Source organism: Carettochelys insculpta, chromosome 2 (assembly GCF_033958435.1).
Source record: "Carettochelys insculpta isolate YL-2023 chromosome 2, ASM3395843v1, whole genome shotgun sequence".
Taxonomy (NCBI): domain Eukaryota; kingdom Metazoa; phylum Chordata; order Testudines; family Carettochelyidae; genus Carettochelys; species Carettochelys insculpta.
The window spans coordinates 132,995,305-133,016,761 of NC_134138.1; the positions used below are offsets into that span (position 1 = coordinate 132,995,305).

Consider the following 21,457-nt stretch of genomic DNA (forward strand, 5'->3'; position numbering starts at 1 on the left):
GTATGAAACCTGAACTCGAATCTTGATCTGAATTTAATGTTTTTCCAAGCCAGGATCCTTGTAGGTTTCAATGCCTATTTGCATATTTTAGGGCTATTTCTACTGAGGTCCTCTGTGATCAAGCAATGGATAAAAATGTTCATATTGCTTCAGACCAGATCTGTAAAAATGGCTTATGTCTAAAGAATATTTTGTGCTCTACCCAATTTTCCAATCTTTCATTCCAGTATTCAGTCTTCCATAGCCAATTCTACAGAAGAACCTAGTTAAACAATCTTTATAGAAGAGTGAGGCGAAACAGGAAGAAAGAAGGTGATGAAATCCCTTTTGTTTGGTATTGGTCAGAGTTCTAAAAAGTATTAAGCCTACCAAGGTCCTGCATATCTCACGGACTGAATGCTCTGTTTCCAGCTGAATCAGATGTCAACAACTTGTTGCCCCACACATTGTTTTGTAAATGAGTAACACTTGCTTCTTTCAGAACACAGGATAAGGTGTTCTTCCTAAATTTCAATCCCTGATTGACTTAATTGCTGAAGCTTTTGTTGTCAACAAAAGCAATTCTAATCCTCACAGTAGATTAGAAGGAAGGGAAATGGAAATCTTTGCTGTCTTCTCAAGTTGAAATAACTGGTTTTTGCTTAACATTTTGTACATTGTTCTTTGAGTGCAGCGATGCATGAGGGGATGTGGAGGGTCCATACCAGCTTAAAAAAAAAAACCTCCCCACCATTAGAAAAGACTAGCTTGGCTTCAAATGCAATAATTATTACTAAAAAAAAACAAAACCCTGAATTTTAATGAGTCTTGTGTGGCCGGAGAGTTTCATGTAGCTTAGGACCATGACTGACCTACAACAGTTGGGTTATATCTCCTGGTAACAAGCCCCATAGAACAAGCTGCAACCACTTCTAGCAATAATGCCATAGGTGTTTAAACTTGCATAAAACAACTTGCCTTGCATTTTTATGATGCTCACATGATATCATGTGAAGAGCAATATTTCAGCAATGCAGAATGACCAACAGAAGCTTTACAATTTACTGACATTCTGAATAGTAGATGAGCCTGAACCACAGCTGCATGCATGATAACCTTGAATTTGCTGTAAGGTCAGGTCCAGATTTGAGTGGTGACTTAAGCGCATCTCTGATGCTAACAGTTTTCTTTTTAAGTTTTTCTTTTTCTTGAGTTGAACATGTTTGGACAAGTTCTGAAGTGGTAAATTGTCACAGCTCCACTGAATCAAGATCTTCCCCTTTGAATATTAATTCCAATGATGGGCTTGATGTTGTCCTCTCTCCATTCTTTACTCTGAATCAGAGCATCCCTCTCCTGCCAGTAGTTATGGCTAGATGCTGGAAGGCTGGTGCAGCTTGGAAAAGCTGGTTTAGCAGAAGCGGTTGGGAGCAGCCACTGCCAGCATTTAATATTCTTTCAAAACTGATGGGTGAGAGGATTATAAAATTGCAGAGGGAATGGAACATAACTGAATCCATGTTTTAATTGCATTCAGGATTTTTTCAGTGGTCTTGCTCATAAAGTACAGCACAAATGAGCATTTCTGGTAGGATATTGCCAGACTGAAATATATCATGGTTCCCTCCTTCTTCCCCTGCAAAAGAAGAGAGTTTTCATGCCAATCTGTTTTCTCCTCTATATCTGTTTTTTGGTCTCACTTGGTTGCAGGATGTGGTTGCATACCACATGTTGACAGCAAATCTGCTCCGAAACACTGTCCGTTTGCAGCAAGAGGAAGGAAGAATAAGTAGTTCAGGAGACTGGACTAGATGACTTCTTAAAGTCCTATCCAGTGCTATGAATCTGTAGCAAGCATCTCCAGCTGTCCAACCCTGCAGCATCTGCTTAGTTTCTTCATGTACACAGCCTGTAGTAAGTACCCTGAGATTTTGCTGAGCAGTCTGATGGACACCGAGCGTGCTTGGTACCTTGCAAAATCTGGGCTGCTAGTGATTGGTATCTGTTATGCCCCTCCTCCACACAGCCTGCTTAATACCTGTGAAATTTAAATGAAAATCCAGTTCTTTCTGGTTTTTGAGTTCTAGGATGCAGTTGGAGCATGTTTTCAAGTTCTCTTCTGCAACAATTAAAGCTAGAAATTTGTTTTTAAAATGAAGGCTTGAGATTCTTCAGTAATCAGTTGGCTCCTGAAGCTGGAGTCTCAACCAGTGTGCCTAGATCTGGGTAAATCTGCAACACTGGAAAGAGCAACTCCAAGGAAAATCTCACTTGGCCACCACAATATTGTGTATTACCTTAGTGATGGGTGGACTGAGGGGAATGACTTGGTCAAGGCCACCCAGCTGGCCCCTGACACAACTGGGAATGGAATCACATATGAGGTCCAGTCCAGTCCTCTATTTGCTAGGTCAAATAGCATATTAAAGGTGCCTTGTGGGGAAGACGAAGCTATTTTCTTAAAGATGAAAAACCTCCCTTTTCATTTCATCATGTTTCCAATGTCTAAGGACTCATTTTCACTAGGGGGGTACCAGGACCTAAATTATGTCATTCTACCTACTTGAATAACTGGAGTTGACTTACTTTAGGTCAACTTACCCTGGTGTCTTCGACGGCAGATGTTCTTTGATTGACTTCCCTAATGCTTCTTGGAGAGGTGGAGTACTAGGGTCAGTCAGAGAAGCAGTCTGCCATCTACTAGCAGTAGTCACTAGACCTGCAAAATTGATCATGGCAGGGTCCAGCTTCCAAGTAATGGAGATGAGCCTCAAGTATGGTGCCATTTTTGTTATTTTTGTGAGGACCTGACGGCACGGAAGGGCCCCATCATGTGTCGTTGCACATGAAGCTTATTTTGACTTGACAAATAGACTCGTTTAGTAGACTTTTGTCTACGGTTGAATAGAATGAAGTATACAGCAAAATCAGAGCAAGACAACTTGAGGCTCTCATAGGATTCCCTACACGGACTAATGTCATATTTGTTTCCTAGAAGATACTTGTATGGAGGCCAAGTTGGATATTTTGCATTTGTGGAGTCTTAGTTTACATTAAAGACCCACAGAAAATTGTGGCCAATTCAAAATGATTTCTGTGTACTTTGAGACGTGTTCTTACAGCCACCATTAATACTCTCATTTATTATTGGTGCATCTTGCAGTGTGTTAACTGTATTACTCTTTGTCTCCATAGTGGTGAATGAGAAATGAGGATTGCTGTTGTATCAGGACTATTTCACTCCATGCAAAAGTTCAGATGTTCTAGCATGCAATTGGCTGATGGTGTTAGTAGTTCTGTTGATTGTCAATGGAGTGTGGCGTCTGTCTGTAGGAGAAATATAGTGAGATCATCTTCAATTTGAATGGATTTCCGTGACTTTCAATATTCTTATATGTGAAATTTTACAAGGAAAGTTGACATGCCATATTTAATAGGTAAGCTCCTTGTTTTAGGACTGATGGCTCTCAATATTTGCCATGGATGTAGTGGGTTAAATTTTTTCAGATGGCAGTTACCTTTTCTGTATAGGAAATCTTTATATCCATACGTATATACTTTCTAAATTGTCAAATAAAAAGTAAAACACTTTTTGTTTTCTCCCTGTTATTTCTGCAACCTTCTACATCCTTTTGGATGACAAAATTGGGATGGAGGAATAAAGTAGGAAGGAGGAAATGTCAGAATCCAAACATCTTCAGTAAAACATTCATGAAATGTTAAAGTGTTCTAATTTTTTTTTCACCAGCTCTCATCATGAGTAACTTTTGTTGTTGTAGTGTAGACAATGGAATTGTTTCTCTGCTTTCTTACCCTGGCTCCTGGGAAATTACATTAATGTAACACTGGTGTGACCGAATGAAGATTCAAGCCCAATTTTTTTAATTAATTGTACAAATTACAAAGGTACTCACAGGCATATTTTCTGTATATGTATTTAAAAGTTTAATTTCCTATTGTTTCTAGTTCTGATATCTGTGTAGTAATGCATATTTGGCTAAAAGATTGTGACCCAGTGCTAACAGCATTGCTCTAAATTGCCCTGTAATTCTTACAATGGTAACCTCAAAGACATTAAAATTTACAATATGCTAATCTGTGTGGGAAGAGTACCATAAAGCTGCAGTGTGTAATTTTGCTTAGCTTTGTCCATATGCAAAGTAAATGGATCAGGTTACTTCCAATGCAATCCATCAGGTTATGACTGAGGCAAGAGCCAAACACTGTCAAAAGATCTGCAGTGACTTGTAAAATATTTTAAATACTCTTGAGATGCAGTTCTCAAACAGGACAACAAACAGGGAAAAGATCATGTCTTCATAGTATGTAAAAAGACTCCAGAAAATATGTGAGCATTTAGGTCAAGGATACTATCTATGAACATGTGTATGATTCTGAATTAAATAGATATTGTGAATCTCTGTATAAGTAAACTTTCAGAAGGGTAGCCGTGTGAGTCTGTATCTGCAAAAACAGCGAGAAGTCCCATGGCACTTTACAGACTAACCGGTTTATTGGAGCATCAGCTTTCATGGGCAAAGATCCACTTTGTCAGGTGCATGCATCCCACGAAGTGGATCTTTGCCTATGAAAGCTTATGCTGCAATATATCTGAGTCTATAAGGTGCCACAGGACTGCATTTTTTTTTGTATAAGTAAACATGCCTCTTAAAGAGAGCTTTGTTGGTACCCTCAGGCAGGGTATCTATGGGGGGAGGGGTAGCTCAGTGGTTTTACACATTGGCCTGTTAAACCCAGGGTTGTGGGGTCAATCCTTGAGGGGGCTATTTAGGGGTCTGGGGCAAAATCAGGAAAGAGGGGAAGAAGGAGGAAGTCAGGTGGGGGGAGGGTGCTTGGTCCCCCTAAGAGGGCTGGGGTCTGGACTCAATGACCTCCCAAGGTCCCTTCCAGTTTTTAGTCCTGTAGCTTCAAAAATAACAAGCAGTCCTGTTGCACTTTAAAGCCTAGTACATTTAGTAAATTTTAATTCCTTAAATTTTAAATTTAAACATTAAAGTGCTACAGGACTGCTTGTTATTGGTTGATAGCGATCAACCTAGTTGCTTTTTGGCTTGAAAGCCTAGTCCAAATAGCGTCCACTCTGTTGCCTTCTGTAGTGCCCTTATTTCTTTTTTGTCTTCATCTGTTTGGTGTTACTCTGCATAACAACTTGCTCAGCAGGCAGCCAGTGGTATACTTGCCTCCAAACAGCTAGTTGTGTCAGTATCATCTATCCAAAAACTTTTCATGTAGATGGTAGCCTGCAAGCTACTTTATTCCTTTTATGTATTTCAGTGCTATGAATAAACACCTCAGACATGGCACTGTTTCTTCTCCTACTTTGATATAAGTAGGAGGGATGCCAAATACACTGTTGGAGTTAGTCCAGCGTATAATGGGTGTGGATAAGAGTGTTAAGAAGCAGTTCTGCTTTATGTAGAAATAGTTTAAATGACAATACTAAATTGTCTTGCATCACTGTAGGCCATTAGTTTTCTCCATTATTCCTACTCCTAAAACAGATATTTACATAAACTGAGTGGTGGTGGATGTTAGTGATTTTTGTTTTTAAACTAAGTCAGTCAGGGACCCGCTTTTTTCTGAAAAGCAAGAGCACAGAGTAAGTGTGGATTCTTCCCTCCTTGGGGTAGTACTGGGTATGCTTAATGTGTTAGGGAGTGTTTTCCAGTGATTAAAGATTTTTGAAAAAGCTAAATATTAGCTGCAGGAGGAACCTTTTAGCCCACCCAAGAATTATTTTAAATAACCAGCAGATAAAATGAGTTTCCCCATTATGCACAATAGGAACCTGTTAATCTTGTTACCTCAGTGAACAGAAAACATCACAGGTTAATTTATTCAGAGAGACTCTCAAGTAGGTTCCCTTCTGTTGTAAACTTCCCATTATTTCATCTTCCCAAGTGATGGACATACTGGGAGGTTTTTTTTGCAACTAAGAGCTAGAAGAAACAGCATTTTGTAAGTGTAGCAGAAAGACTGGTTGGAGTCTTAAATAGGAGTTGGTTTATTAGGCCTTTCTGAGTTATTGTATGATGCAGTTGGTACCCAGTAGCTTCAGTCAAGAGAACATAACTTATAGCATTTGATTACAATAGAATATTGTGTGTTCACACTTTCCCTCACCCTGGGACTGGATTTTCTGGTCCATTTAAACAGAGAGCTTAAAATAGCCACTGATAGTTTGGTGGAGAATTTACTTTGAGAATAACTCTCCACTGGTAGAAAGCTAGTGGAGGTGGTTCTGTTCCACCTCCCTGAGTGATGTAGCTAGTCTGATGGAAGAATATTTCTTTTGACCTACCTGTGAGGTCAGTGCTCAGGCGGTGTGGATTTTTCACGCTGCCGAATGCCAGAGCTATGTCCAATTGAGGCCTCATCTACACTTTAAAACTTAGCTATGCAATATTTGGATTTACAGGTGCAAGATTTTTCATGCATAAGAACATTCTATTACAATAAACCACATACCAACAAATGTTGTAGAACTGGAAAATGCATAGATAGATAGATTATCTCTAGATCACAAGCATATGTTGGAAAGGTTTGTTGCTCAGGCATGTGAAAATCCACGCCCAGAGTGACTCAGTTATATTGACCAAATTCCTGATGCAAATAGCACTATTTTGACTTCCTCTGTCAACATAGCTACCACTTCTCTGGAAGGTGGAGTAGAAGAGATGCTCGTCACTTCTCATAGGTAGGGTCTTCATTAAGTGCTATAACGGTGCAGTTCTGTAAGTGTAGGGAAGACACAAGCTCTTAGCAGCCACTTAAGAAAATTGGCTCTTGTGTGGTGTGTGTGTGTGGTTTTTTTTGTTTTGTTTTTTTTTTTAAGTCACAAAATTGTCTCCTCTTTGATTCTTCTTAAGTCAAGTTTTTTGCTAACTGGTTGTCATAATAATAGAGTTCTGGATTTATTGATTCAGCATAATTTGGAACTGATGTCCAAGTAATATCTAAGAGACCATTTCAAAGGGCTTCTAAAATGTTTCAGAACAAGTCAGACTAAAGTGTCATGTGACAAGTTTTTTTTTTTTAAATGGACTGGTTGTGATAATTAAAAAAATATTTCATGGATTAGTATCACTGTTAGCAATACTCTGAATTACTGGGAAGAGTTCAGCACTTAGTTTTCTACCAGCAGCAATTTCTGTCAAGTTTCAGATATACATTAGCTGTCATTAAATTCCAAAGTGCCATATAAATCACAGAAGAAGGAAAGCAGCTATAGAAAGCTTGAAGAGAACTATAATTGTGCACAATGCCGTGATGATCAGTGTTGCTCCAGACCCTTTGATAGTTTCATATCACATACCATGCTGATAAAATGTGGCACATCAGTACAAAGTATAGGGAATATTGAGTATGTGTCTATAAATATAGATGCATAAATGATGCTCATTGTGTATTTCCATTCATTGTAGTGCCTAGTCATAGGCCAGGACACCATTGTGCTAGATGTTGTAAAAACAAAGAATGAGAAGATGGTTCCTGCATCAAGGAGTTTAGCCTATGGATAGGATGAGAGAGAGCAGGTGTATACAGAGAGATGGAAGAGTAAGAGGAAACAATGAGATTGAACTGGTAAGCAGGTTAGGTTTGGTACTTGTTTGACCAGGGGAATGAGAAGCAGGATTTTAGGGTTCTATTAAAAATCAACACACTTCTAATTCTTGTTTTCAAAGGGCAAAGCTGTGCCCTGTACACATCTCATCTCTAAATGCTGTTAACTCTCTGCTGAAGCTTTGCCAGTACCCATCTCTCCCTGTTGATTCCTTGGTTTTCTGCCTCCATAAATAACACCTTTTTGGTTTGTTTGTTTTTTTGTTTTGCAATGTTGTTGTATCCACCTTAGTGCTGGGATGGGAGAGACAAGGGAGTTTGTGTGCACGTGAGGTAACTTTTCTTCTTGGCTCAATTTCTGTTAGTGAAAAACAAAACAGTGGGTGAGGTAATCCCTTATATTGGCAAGATGAGCAAACTTTCAAGCTAAACAACATGCTTCACCTCAAGAAGAGCTCTGTGTAGTTTGAAAGCTTGTTTGTCTCACTAGTAGAAATTGGTCTAGTACAAGGTATTACCTCACCCAGTGTCCTGATTTATGCTACCTTCTGTGCCCTGGCATCCTCCCTGCCTGGCACTGTGTGCAGTTCAGTTAATTGTAATTGTGCTACAGATATTGGAAAGAAAATAATATAAAACCCCAGCTAGACATAAAATACTGCTGCTCACATGCTACAGTGAGTAGATACCTTAGGAATACATATTCTCATACATATAAGGTAATTTTACCTCAAAATCTCACGTGGCAGAAAAATCTTAGGGGTTGGCTGTATGTTACCTTGTTTCAAAATAAGACATGAATTTGACATGAAGTAGCTAATCAGGAATATCTTCCAGTGTGGGCACTTTTGTGTCAGAATAAGACTGTCCACACAGGGAGCTATTGTGGAATAGCTGTTGTGATCAGTGTGCCTATATAGACAAGCATTAACTTTCCAGAGTCACCAGTCTGAAGTAGTCTCTTGATGACTGCTTACACTTCAGATCCTACATCCTGGAAAAGTTTTATGTCCATGTAAGGAGAAGCCTTCGACTCCTATACACTGATGGGTCTTGAAGTCCACAGGCAAAATTCCGATTTGGAGTTCGGCATGGGAAAGCTATCTGCTGCATATTTTAGAGAGTTCGTCTGTTGATCAAGAACTCCTCCTAAATGGTAAGAGCTAACATTTGGATTGGTATCAACACAGCTGTGTCGCTAAAAGCTGCGTAATATAGATGTACCAATGTTGCTTTATGAATACAGTCTGGCTGTCTTATTTCCGAGCAAGTCACTATTTTCTGGGACTATCCATTCCTCTTGCATTTTAAAATGGTGCCCCCCTTCACTCTCCCTACCCCGAGGCTGCTGTTACTCATTCTTTTGTAAAGCTATCAACTTTATATGACACCTTCAGAAATGTTTCATTACCATGCAAAAGGAAGTAAGCATTTCCATGCAGCCATGACAGAGAAATTTTATATTTGTAAGGAGCATATATGTGGAACACTAATTATTAAGATCATCAGGATTTATACAATTGACAAAATTCATGCTAGTCAGGCTGAATACTGTCTGTCACAACAGCATAGCTGCTGTGGGCAAAAAAACAGACAAAACACATCCACTTAAATAATTACGGGTCTTTGCCCACGACAGCTTACACTCCAAAATATCTGTTAGTCTATAAGGTGCCACAGGACTCCTTCTTCTTGTTTTTTGAATGGTGAAGGAGCCCTGCTTTCTTCAGCCCAATCTTGCATCAAATGGAAACTCTTCTAGAAAGTTACCTAGTAGAGGGTGGAGATCCCTGAGTGTTTGTCATTCTTTGAATATACATATGAAAGCCATTAAATTATATCTTTTTCTGAATATAAGAATAGACAGACATTGAGGTACAATACGTGCTTGTGTGTGTTGAAGGTTTAATGCAATACTCATTATTGCTAGTGAAGGCTCCCTCAGCCTGGGAAACCATAATGATTCTTTCCAGTAGAGCTGCCCTAGCTTTAAGACCTTATCCTTTCAATGCTTGGCTGAAAGGATGGGGCAAGGAGTTCTAGGAAGTCCCATATTCCTAACTATAAAGCCTGAATGTATTTCTGAAAACTGGATCAGGCAGCATGGACTTTACCTCATGCAGAAGAGGCCAAAGCATTGCACCAAAGTGTTTTAATGTTTCATGTTGATTGTGACAGTTGGGAAGGTTTTGTAAGAACGTAAGAATGGCTGTATTGAGTCAGATTAAAGGGCCATCTAGCTCAGTAACTTGTCTTCTGACCATGGCCAATGCCAGGTGTGCCAGAGGAAATGAACAGGTAATCATCCCCTGTCACCCATTCCCAGATTCTGACAGAGGCTTGGGGCACAATCCCTGCCCATCCTGGTTAACAGCCATTGATGGACCTGTCCTCCATGAATATCTCTAGCTCTTTTTTTCTTAACCCAGTGGTAGTCTTGGCCTTCACAATGTCTATCCTCCAGCAAGGAGTTCCACAGATTGATTGATTGTGTTGTCTGAAGAAGTGCTTCCTGTTTGCTTTTTAATTTGCTGCCTATTTTCATTTGATGACCCCCTTGTTGTTGTGGTATGGGAAGGAAAAAATAATTCTTTATTCACTTTTTGCACGCCATTCGTGATTTTGTAGACATCTATCATCTCCCATTAGTCATCTTTTTTTTCCCAAGCTGAAAAGTGCCAGTCATATTAATGACTCCTCATATGGCAAGCATTCTGTACCCCCCAATTTTGTTTGCTTTTTTGACTGCCACTTACACACCGAAAGGATTTTTTTCCTAAGAACTATCACAATGACTTCAAGGTGCCTCTCTTGAGTGGTAACAACTAATTTAATCTCCAGCATTTTGTAAGTGTAGTGGGGATTATGTTTTCCAGTATGCATTATTTTGTATTTATCAACATGGAATTTCATTTGCTGTTTTAATGCTGTCACCTAGTTATGTGAGATCTTTTCTGAAGCTCTTCGCAGTCTGCTTTGGACTTAATTATCTTGGGCAGTTTTGTATCATCTGCAGATTTTTGTCAGCTCATTGTTTACCTTTTTCTGGAACATTTATGAATATGTTGAATAGGATTGGTCCCAGTGTGGACCCTGCGGGGGAGACCACTCTCACCATTCTTAAAAGGACCATTTATTCCTACCCTTCGTTTCATATATTTTAACCAGTTACTAATCCACAAGAGGACGTTCCCTCTCATATCATGACAGCTTACTTTGCTTAAGAGCCTTTGGTTACAAACCCTGTCAAATGCTTTCTGGAAAAGTAAGTATACTATATCCACTGGATCCCCCTTGTCTGCATACTTGTTAACCCCCGAAAAAGAATTCTAGTAGATTGATGAGGCATGATTTTTCTTTGCAAAAAACATGTTGATTCTTCCCCAACACATTGTTTGTTTGTTTGTGTTTTGATGTTTCTGTTCTTCACCATAGTTTCAACCAATTTGCTGAAGTTACTTACCAGTCAGTAATTGCCAGGGTCACCTCTAGAGTCATTTTTAAAAATTGCCATCACATTAACTATCTTCCAGTCATTTGGTACATCGGTCTCTCACATTTGAATGCCTTCGGAACTCTTGGGTAAGCACCTTCTGTTCCTGGTGACGTCTACTGTTTTAGTTCGTCAATTTGTTCGAACACCTCCTCTAATGACCCTTCAGTCTGGTATAGTTCCTCAGATTTGTAACCTAAATAGAGCAAAAATCGGTGATGTAAGTTAATTTTGGTCACTGTTGTAATTCATATGGGCCATCGCCACTAGAAGACCACCTAATGATTTTTCACTACTAATTATGCTTGATTCTGCAAAATTTATGTCTTTGACCCTAGGTCTGTATATGCATGTAAGAAAAGGATATAGCCATCTTCAAAATACTGACTAGTCAACATTATAAGAATTCACAGTATTGGACTATACTGGAAATTAGGTTTCTCAACAAGTGGGTGAGGCAATACCTTTTATTGGACAAACTCCTGTTGTGAGTTGGACAAGCTTTTGAGTTCACACACCGTTGTTGTTGTTTTAAAGTGTGGGCCATGCTCAGTTTCACATCCAGTAGAAGTGGGAATGACTAGTTTAGCATTTGTAACATAAGTACTAGGTGAAATGGCCTTATGAACACCTCCCCAGTCATAGGAAGGAACAAAAAAAAGTGTAGGGAGGGAGGAAAAGAGGTGTCTGAAAAGTTTGTCTAGTTGCCTGTTTGTGTGTGTGTGTGTGTGTGTGTGTGTGTGTGTGTGTGTAATATAATATAGTGGCAGACCCTTACCTGGAAGCTTCCGGAGCCTTCTAGAAGGACAGTATACTGGGTGGTGGGCCAGTGCATTTCTGTTCCCCGTCTAGGCCCAGGCCCTCATTGGTCAGATGGGCCCTGTGCTCCCTATAAAAAAGCTCCCCATCTGGTCGCAGGGGGAAAGGTTTTGGAAGGTGCACTGGAGGAGCAGAGCAAGAGCAGAGCGAGAAGGTACCATGGGGAAGCGGTGGGCAAAGTGGCCCAGGGTGAGGCTACTACTTTGGGGCGGGGTGAAGGCCCTGCCGGTTGCCTCTTGTCCTCATAGGGACCCTGGGCCAGAGTCCAGGGTAGGGGGTGGGTCTGGACTCCCCCCACCCTTCCCCAGAGGGATCACTTTACTGGAGCAGGCGCAGGCCTGCGAGGGGACTGGTATTATTTTCCCCATACTGGTCTTGCCTATGATGAGGGTGGCTCGCTAAGCGGAGACCTCTGCCTTTGGAAAGGCCTGGGCAAAAAAGGGGCCTCCATGAGTCTCTGAGGCAGCATAGAACCGCCGGGAAGTGCAGGGACCCACAGGGGCTGAGAAGGGACTTTGTCACTATTATATAATATAATTTTTTTTTACCATTTTAGAGAGTGGCATTGGTGTCAGTCGATTACAGGAAGGGATGGCTTTCCCCCCCCCCTCCCTTTAACAGCGTGCTGCATTTTGATCTCACTGCCAAACATCAACCCGTGAGGTCACATTTTCTAGTTCTAGCACAAGACATTAGTAATTTAAGAAGTGGGACTTCTGTGGTATGCAAGACATCCAAACCCATTTAATTCTGGTTGGGTCACCTCTCAGGTAATTTTAAGGTTGTTTTAAGGCAACACGCCCTCTATGTCACAGGCCCTTCCCCTTCCCCTACTCCCCTTCCCTCCTGACCTTTGGCTCCCTTCCCAGCCAACCTAGCTGGGGATTACACAGGGCAGGGACTAGGCAGTGGACAGCACTGGCAGCCACAGTAGGTTGCCTCCTCTCACCCAGCACACACCATGTGGCTTTCCATCATGCCCTTCTAGTTTGCGGAGACCTGCTTCTCTATGGGCGTCTAGAGGCTAACCAGCCACCCACAGAGAAGTGGGGCTCAGCCCGCCAGGAGGGTGTGGTGGAGTGTTGTGTGGTGAGCACTAGGCAGTGCGTGGAGAACTAGGGGAAGCAATTCTTTGTAGCTGCTGCTGCCCACCTCCTTCCCCAGTGTGATTCTCCGCCTCCTGTAGATAGGCCGGGGTGGGGTAGCTGTCATGGGGTCCCCAGAAATGTGGGGTCTGGAGTGGCTGCTTCACCTCTTCCTGTGGATGGGATGGCTCTGCCAATAGAAGCCTTGTTTGAGTAAGGACCTCGGAATTAGGCCTTTTGGTAATGAAAGGTTTTAAGGGTGGTTTTTTTATTAAAAACAAAGGGCTGGATTATACCACAATGGCACTTAGTGAGGGACAGGCCAGGCCATTGCTTTGTCACTTGAGAAGCATTCTTAAAGAAGGAATTTTGGTTCTTGCCGTTCCTCATTTCTCTTGGGGTTGCGGGGAGTGAGGTGAGCAATTTAGCTGTTTGGACTAAACTACAGTTGGTTTACAGAGCTGATCAGAGCCGTTTGCCCCAAGGGGAAACCTTTCCTAGAATTGGGGAAAACAGTTATACAATGTTCATAAAATTTATAATTTCAGGAAAAAATAATCTAAAACTGGAAAAAATAGATTCAGAAGTGTGAGCACATTTCCTTATGGGATTTGGAGTTCCACCCCCACCCCCCATGGGTCAGGCTCCTTAACTGGACTACTTAAAGCTTCCATGTTGAATTACTGTTTCTCCACTTTTTGGCCCACCATGAGACATCATAGAAGTCACATGGCTCTGGTGTATCATGGGAGACATAGGCAACATCTACACGACAAGATAAATTTAAATTTATTAAAATAATTTTATCATGCTGTTTTTAACTCAGTTTTGAGTATCCTTGCTTCCCACAGGCTCCCAACAAATTCAACATCTTGCTTCCACACTGAACTCATGAAAAATGGACTGTTGCAGCAGTGCATTGTGGGAACCTGTCCCCCATTTCCCTCAGCCCTGCATTCTGAGCCTGGAGCCAGATGCAGCAGCTCTGGTCAGTTTCCTGGCTCCTGCTAGTACAGTAAACCCTCCATTTAATGGACTAATGGAGGGAAGGGCTGTCCTTTCTTCCTGATAGTCAGTTAACTGCAAGGGTTTATTCCACCTCCCTGCAGTCTCACTCCAACTCCCCTGCTCCAAAAAAAAAAAAATACCCACAAAAACACTCCCACAAAAAAACCCCCAAACTCCTGCCACTCACCAGCTCCAGTGGAAGAGCTGCTAAAGCCTGTTGGGTGGAGCCAATGGTGCCTGTCCAGTGGGTGCCTGCCCATGGGCATCTGGCCCCGCATGGCAGGAGCCACCTGGTTGCAGGGTGCCTGGCCCAGTGTAGGTTGAGCTGCCTAGCCTTACATGGCAGGAGCTGCCTGGCCATGGGGTGCCTGGTCCCGGGTGGCAGGAGTGTGGCAGCCCATGTTTAGTTTCCTGGCTCCTGCTAGTAGTGGGGAGCTGGGAGTCAGGTGCAGCACGTAGCTTTGTGGGATGCATAGGAGATACTTGTGGAGGCTAATAAGTTCAAAAGAAAGACATGGTGCTTCCACACTAGCCTTTTTTTCCAACATTTTAACCTGGAGATTGACACGGTACCTGTCCGTTAATATTGAGCTTTTGTTATCGATATTAGGGCTGACTAAATCAAGCTAATGATGTTTACAGTGATGTTTTAATATTGAGCTAGCTCCTTTAAGTTGGATTTTCTCGTAGTGTAGACACAGCCATAGTCTAACTGGGGTACCTAGCCTGTAGAGCAGAACAGGAGGGTATGAGATGTACAGTGTCAAAATTTCCAAATGGTAGATTTCTGAGTTTTTTGATGAAAAGTTTTCCTCGTATAGCAGATACTTTCAATACATTCACAAAGTTTGAGATAAAATTTCAATTTTAGGCTAACGTTTTTTGACCAGCTTTGGTGTGCTAGCAAAATTTGCTGGTGGCAAAATGACTGGTTTTAGCTGACTTGGCCTGCAGTTAATGAACTGCAGAGCTCTGGAAATTTTGTTACAAGGTCAAGATGCAGCACAGATGAAAACTTGACTCACTTTTAGAGGGGGATAATTTCAGCACCAGGTACATGGTATATACAGTGTGTTTTTACACTATACATTTCTATAGCAGGGAAAGGGCATAGACTAGGAAAGGAAGCAAGATATAAAGTAAATTTTTATACAGTTCTACCTTTAGAGACCGATTAGAATTGTTACACTGGCTGAGACATACAAGACAGGAAGGCTAATGGAGCAGGAACAAAGCTGTCAGTCTGTGAAGTTAGTGAAGTATGTCTAGAATGTGGTAAACATTCAATAATAATTAGTTGGTGAGAAATTGTCAAAGGAGTAACTTTTCACTCCCAGATTAATTTTCTATTAAGCATGCGGACAGTTCTGAAAATATTAGTAGCAGTCATGGGTAGGACGCCCATATCTCCCTGTCCAAAGATGGGACGGGGAGGTATGGTAGGGAGGGGTCCACCAAGCCCTAGGGAAGTGACAACCACTGGCCCTCTCAGGGAGCCCTGGGGAGGGGGCAGGGATGTGGCAGCTGCCCATGCTCCCCCCTGCTTCCCTGAGGCTCCGGGAAGCGACCTACGTATTCTCTGGTCTGAACAGCTGCTGGTGGAAAAGGTCAACGAGGGGAGGGCCCAAACAGAGGACAATTAGTCCCTTTTTAAAAAATTAATAGGGACTTCTTTTGGTGTTGCAAATACAGGACCGACCTGCCAGATACGGGACAGATAATCGCCCTAGTCGATGGGGCAGTGCACTAGGGGGATGTATGTGGGGTCACGTGTACCCCAGCATGCCCCTTCGCTCTGTCACTGTTACCGCTGCTTCTGGTAAGGCATGGGTCGTCCTGCTCCTTCACCGGAGAGGTGCAGCCCTAGGATAGTGTGAGTTAGAGCAAGCGGCTCTAGGATCGTGCCATTCTGGGGGACGGGGTGTAACTACCCCTGGACTCAGTGGAAGTTGTGGGGAGGGGGTGGGGCAGGGGCAGTTGAAGGGCAGGGGAGATGGGGCTTGGGGCTGTGGGGGTCACCACTGCTATTTAACTCAAGATGAAAGAGACAAGGAATGAGGAAATATCTTTAGTTGGAAACGGGCAACGTTTCAAGCCATACAGAGCTCTTCTTCTGGTCTGAGAAAGGAAGGCTCAGAAGGATGGAACAGATGTGTTCAGTGTAAGTAGTTAGCACGTAGTGCAAGAGGCTATTCAAGGCAGTGGCTGTTGATACCTCTTTATCCTGGGACGAAAAAGAGGGCGGTAATGAGTTAGATATTGTTGTGATAAGCCAAAAATCTAGGATCTCTGATCAGCTCATGATTTTTGAGTTCTAACAGAGTTATGGAATTTAAACTCCTGGGCTCATCTTTTGAAAGTGTTGTGCAGGTTTAATTTGAGGACTGATAGGTGGCTTTGGGAACAGTGTTCAACCAGGGGTGATAGAGGGTTTTGGTTTTTGGAATATTTATGATCATTTCCCTATGTGTGTTCATTTTGAGAGTGTTGTCATTGTCCGGTTCCACCTACGTAGTTACTACTGGGGCATTTAGCACGCTGTATGAGGTACAACATACGTGGTGATAGTTATGCGGAGGATCCATAAATCTCGAAAGGTATGTTGATCGTTGCAGCAGTGGAGATATGTCTGCAGGTTTTGTATCTGTTCTGTCAGGGTCTGGTGCTTTTTTGAGGTAGTGTGTTCTGGCCTGTGGGGAGCTTGTTTCTTACCACAGAGAGCTCGAGGAAGGCCAGAAGTGGGGGAGTCATGATTGTTAATATCCTTAGGCCTACATGGCTGAAAGTGCACTGCACAGAACCAAGGAAATAAGAGACCTTGAAAGAGTTTATGCTTTTCAGTAGGTACGGAGTACAGAGAAAACACCAATATTTTATTCCCTGCTTTCTACTTTCCAGTGTCGTCTCTGTCATTTTAGATTAAAGGTGAGCAAATGTTTTACATCCGGCCCCACTTTTCATCCCTGCAATGAGCCAGAGTCCCCCGGCCTGTCTAATAAAATCCATACCAGTGGAAAGTTCAGTTATGTTCATATGAAAGAAAAACCCTTTCAGGATGCATAAGAAAATAAGTGTGTAAAATGTAAAAACTTGATTAATCAGTATATAAGTGCAAAGATGCATACATAAAACGGTAACCCATTTCAAATTTTTTAAGGAGGCGGACAGTGCTTTATATATACATGTACATAGGGACCCTGAGGAGGCAGGAGGGCTGGTGGCAACAGGTCAGCCTAGCCCAGCGATGCTGTGGTGATTGCAGAGGCTCCTGGGGGGGTAGGGGGGGCAATTATGCTGTGCTCCCCTTTTGAAATTTCATGTCATCCCTCCCTTCAAGGGGGCATGCCCCTAGTTTGTGACTCCTACAGAAACAATAAGTAATATGAATTCAGAGAGAATTTTAAATATATCATCCATGCAATAGAAGGTGTCAGATTTTAGAGGTGCTCCAATTCTGTTGGTAGCTAATTGGGGAAGATTCAGCTACTCTGTGTGTGCTGAGGTGATGTGAAGGAGAGAAAACTGGTCTGATGGATAAGCAGCGGGACATTTACCTCCAAATGGCTTGTCTTTGTCTAACGGCCTGATATTAAAGGTGGTTAATAAAGCCACGGATAGGTGTAAGTTAAGAGCCAGATTTTTGCTACATTGTTCCATGAGGTGGGTGGGATAGCTCAGTGGTTTGAGCATTTGTGTCCTAAACCTAAGGTTCTGAGTTCAGTTCTTGTGAAGGCTATTTAGGGGTCTGGGGCAAGTAGATGAGGGGAAAAAAAGTCTGTCAGGGATGGTGTTTGGCTCTGCCAAGAGGGCAGGGAACTGCACTCCATGACCTCTTTAGGTCCCTGCCAGTTCTGTAAGTGGGGGTTGATCCTGCTTGAAGCAGGGGACTGGACTAGATGACCTCCTGAAGTCCCTTCTAGCCCTGTGATTGATTGATACCCCCATGGATTTTCCCTAGTGAAAAATGAGGTATGTTATTATTCACAGTGTAAAATGCTACTCCTCCCAAGCAAAAATCTGTTCCCAAGTCCCTTCCTGAAAATCCTTACTCCAGGAAAGTGATACTGGTGACATGAACAGGACTTTTTTTGGGCAGTGACTGCTGACACCACCAAATCATTTCAGGACTGAGCCTTGTCTGTCACCATGTTTTTTTTTAAATTCAGTGTTTGTTTACGGAACACAGTCAAACCTGGTAGGCTTCAAGTTTGGTATGATTCAATTATTTCCCTCCGCCTACTATTCCAAAGTCCATATGGATATGCAATTCATATCAACAAGATTTTTTTTCTTTGTCATATAAACCAAGTCTTGAGAGCAATGTAATAGTCATGAATTATCTAATGAGTAGGTATTCTGGAGAAAAAGAATTTTGATAAGGGAATTTTGGTTTTAATAGGATTTTACGCTAGTGATTAAAAATGGTTCATGAAGAATGAGAGAATTTCATCCCTTCTCCATCCTTATGTCTTAAATCTAAGCTCTTTTCAGTCCACGTTTCAGTGTACTGAATTCAGAAGTTTTATAGGTTGAAGAAGGGAGATAAGTCAGTGGGTTAAATTTATCCAGACTCTCTCGTGGCTGTGTTAATTCCATTGAGAGGGTTGCAGCAATGAAAAATATCGTCTGCCCAGTGACTTGCAGCTGGCGCAGCCTTGAAAACAGACCATGCTGATTGATGAAGGGTAATTGAGGCTTTCTTAGTTTTTGTTTCTGTCCCTAGAAGTCTTTGCAGATCATAGGAATTAATCTAGCATAAATCTTCAGAAAGACCATGTTTCAGTGTTTACTGTTTGTCTGAAAGCCTCACATCCTGGACTGCATGGTTGTGTGAGGATCTCAGCTTTCACTTAAAGCAGGGGTGCACAAAATGGGAGGCAGGCCTGCTATGGGAGGCATGAAATTTCGTAAGGGGCGGGGGGCACAGCACGATCAGCTGCTGGGACTCAGGATCATCCATCTCATTAAAAATATTGAAATGTTACTGTGTTTTGATGTCTGTCTGCGTAGTCACTATTTACATACTGATTAATAAAGCTTTTACATTCTATATTCTTATTTTCTTACACATGCCAAAAGGGTTTTTATATGAACATAACTGAAATTTTCATTGGTTTGGATTAGACAGGGTGTGTATGTGGGGGGGAGGGTTGCTAATTGTGGGGATGAAAAATGGGGTCTGACACACAAAGTTAGCTCGCCCTGACTTTAAACAAACGGAGGAAGTTTCTTACCCTAATGGCTATTGAGGAAAAACTTGCAAACATGAAGCCAAATTCTTAAAAACCAGTGGATAAATCTTTTTTTAAAAAAAAAGCAAATTCTTCAGGTCCCATGTGTTTTGTAACTTGCCTGTGGGTTGTTTTTGTGTTTGATTGCCTGGGTTTGGTGCCCTTGTGCTGCCTATCCTCTCCTAGGATGCAGGGAGGATCTGGCCTCATGCCTAAGTAAAAATGTTATCCCTTTGTGCTAATAGGTGGATTTAGGACAAGAAAAAAAATCGACAGCTAAGCACCAGGCCATCTGTCAAGGCAATGAGGATCTACAACTTTGTCCTTTGGTAAGAAGATAAACCTGTTTCTCTTCTGACTGAGATGCAGGGGATGCAGTGCTCTATAAGAAGACAGTTCTGACATGGAGCTTTATATTTATTTCCTGCAAGCCTTTATTCTGCTTGTTTTTGTGTAATTTTAAATGACAAAACAGAAATCAACAAATCTATGTGCATGTCAATGACCCTTTTTCACATACTGCAGGGGATTCTGTGGCGTGAAATACAAGGTAGGGGAAAAAAAATCCTGCTGGGTTTTTAGAACAGGGCTTCAAATAGGCCTTGGGTTTTGCACTCACACGTGGCTACAAATAGCGCTGTTAAGACTTCTGTTTTGGGGGAACGCTTTCTTACATGCAGGCCTAAAACTGTATATTCCAAATCTGTCCAGCGCAAAGAGACTATAACTTGTTGAAATGACCATTCTTGAAGGAAACATTTGGCCTGGTAACATTCCCCCATCCATCCCACTAAAAGAAATCTCTCCCTTGTGGTTTAGTGTGACAGTAGTACTTGAAAGGTGAGTTAATCCCTTTATCCATATACCCACTGCCGTGCAGGCAGGGCTAGTGTATTACGCAGGTGCTGTCCTGCTAGTATGTTTTGGGGTGAAAAGCCCCATTAGATCTCCACACCTGTTTAGTCTACTTCTTTGCTGCTAAAATAACTAATTAGTGCCATTTGTGATGGAGACCCCTTTGCAAGGACCTGTTCTGAGATAGAAAGAACCTTTCTTTAGTAACAGCCCTCACATTGGGCTGGTGGGATGAGTCCTGAGAATCATCACCTTGAAGCTGTGAGGACTCGGGAGATGGTAAACATGGAATCTCCACATTTTTATTTCTAGAGTCACTCTTTAGAAATGGGGACCTTGCTTATATTGAGTAAAAAGAGATCATGTTGTGTATGCGATACTGTATTGCAGCACTGCAGACTCCAGAAGCTGAGGACTCAAGATACAGTGTGATATTTTGTTTGGGAAGCTGTCCTCTTAGGGCTGCTTCTTTTCTTGCAGCCTATTAAACTATTCTCATTTCCTCTTTATCTTTGTGCCTATATATAGGATAGAGAATAGGGACTGATGTAGAGTATTAATTTAGATTGATGTCTTAATCATAAAAGATGACTGTTTGTTTGTTTGAAATAGACAGGGAAACCGGTTGTGAGCAGATATTGTTCATATGCTGGGATGTAACTCTAAAATATCCCTTTCAGGCAGTTGGGAGTTTCATGATGTTGCTTACATTTTGTCCTAAAGGTTCACAGGAGTCTTAGCAGCTGCCGTTTTGGCATGTGAAGAGAAGTTGCTCATTAGAGAAGGAAATTCATTCCATAAGAGTGCGTTGGGAATTGAAAAAGAAAATATTGATGTGTCTGTGCTAGTTTCAAATCAGGTGGGTGGCATATCATGCGGAGAACACACCCATCAAACAACACAGCTGATCCATGGGAGCAAAAGATGAGAAGCCCTTAAAGCAGTTACTTCATAACTTGGAAATATTTGTCTTGATGATCACCAGCCAGTTATAGTGTTTCCTGCATTTGTTTCTATCTAGAAAGTGGATATGGATTATAATTACATGTTTGTTTTGCTTTACAGCATTTGAACCTTTTTTGCGCAAATCTGCATCCAGCTAGTTGACAGGAAGCCAGAGTAAACAAGAACATTGCATTGCTATTTCTGTGCCTTCCATCTTTGGGGACTTAAAGATAGTGACTCTGAAAACATATATTACAACAAACATATTTGTGCACAACACCAACGCTGGGCTGGATTGTGTTTTTTAGTCTCTAAATATACCAAAACAGACAAGTGTGGCTTTCATTGCTTGATTATGAAAAAGCTTTGGCGGGCTAAAGACAAACAGTGTCAGAACAAGCAAGCAATGAAAACTACATTTGTCTGTTTGGTAGTTCTTCAGCATTGTCCGCTGTCAG

The 21,457-nt window shown here is 41.8% G+C and overlaps 1 protein-coding gene across 3 annotated transcripts in view; it reads left to right on the top strand.

Moving 5' to 3' along the window:
• RNF152 (ring finger protein 152) overlaps nucleotides 1–21,457 on the top strand; it is a 59,191-nt gene that overhangs the window by 5,661 nt on the left and 32,073 nt on the right. The window contains exon 1 of one of the 3 annotated variants that reach the window (XM_074985947.1): nucleotides 19,449–19,528. The exons of the other annotated variants lie outside the window; for them this stretch is intronic. The gene's annotated coding sequence lies outside the window, so the exon portion shown is untranslated. Of the gene's footprint in view, nucleotides 1–19,448; nucleotides 19,529–21,457 lie in introns of those variants that run through there. 3 annotated transcript variants of the gene reach the window in all.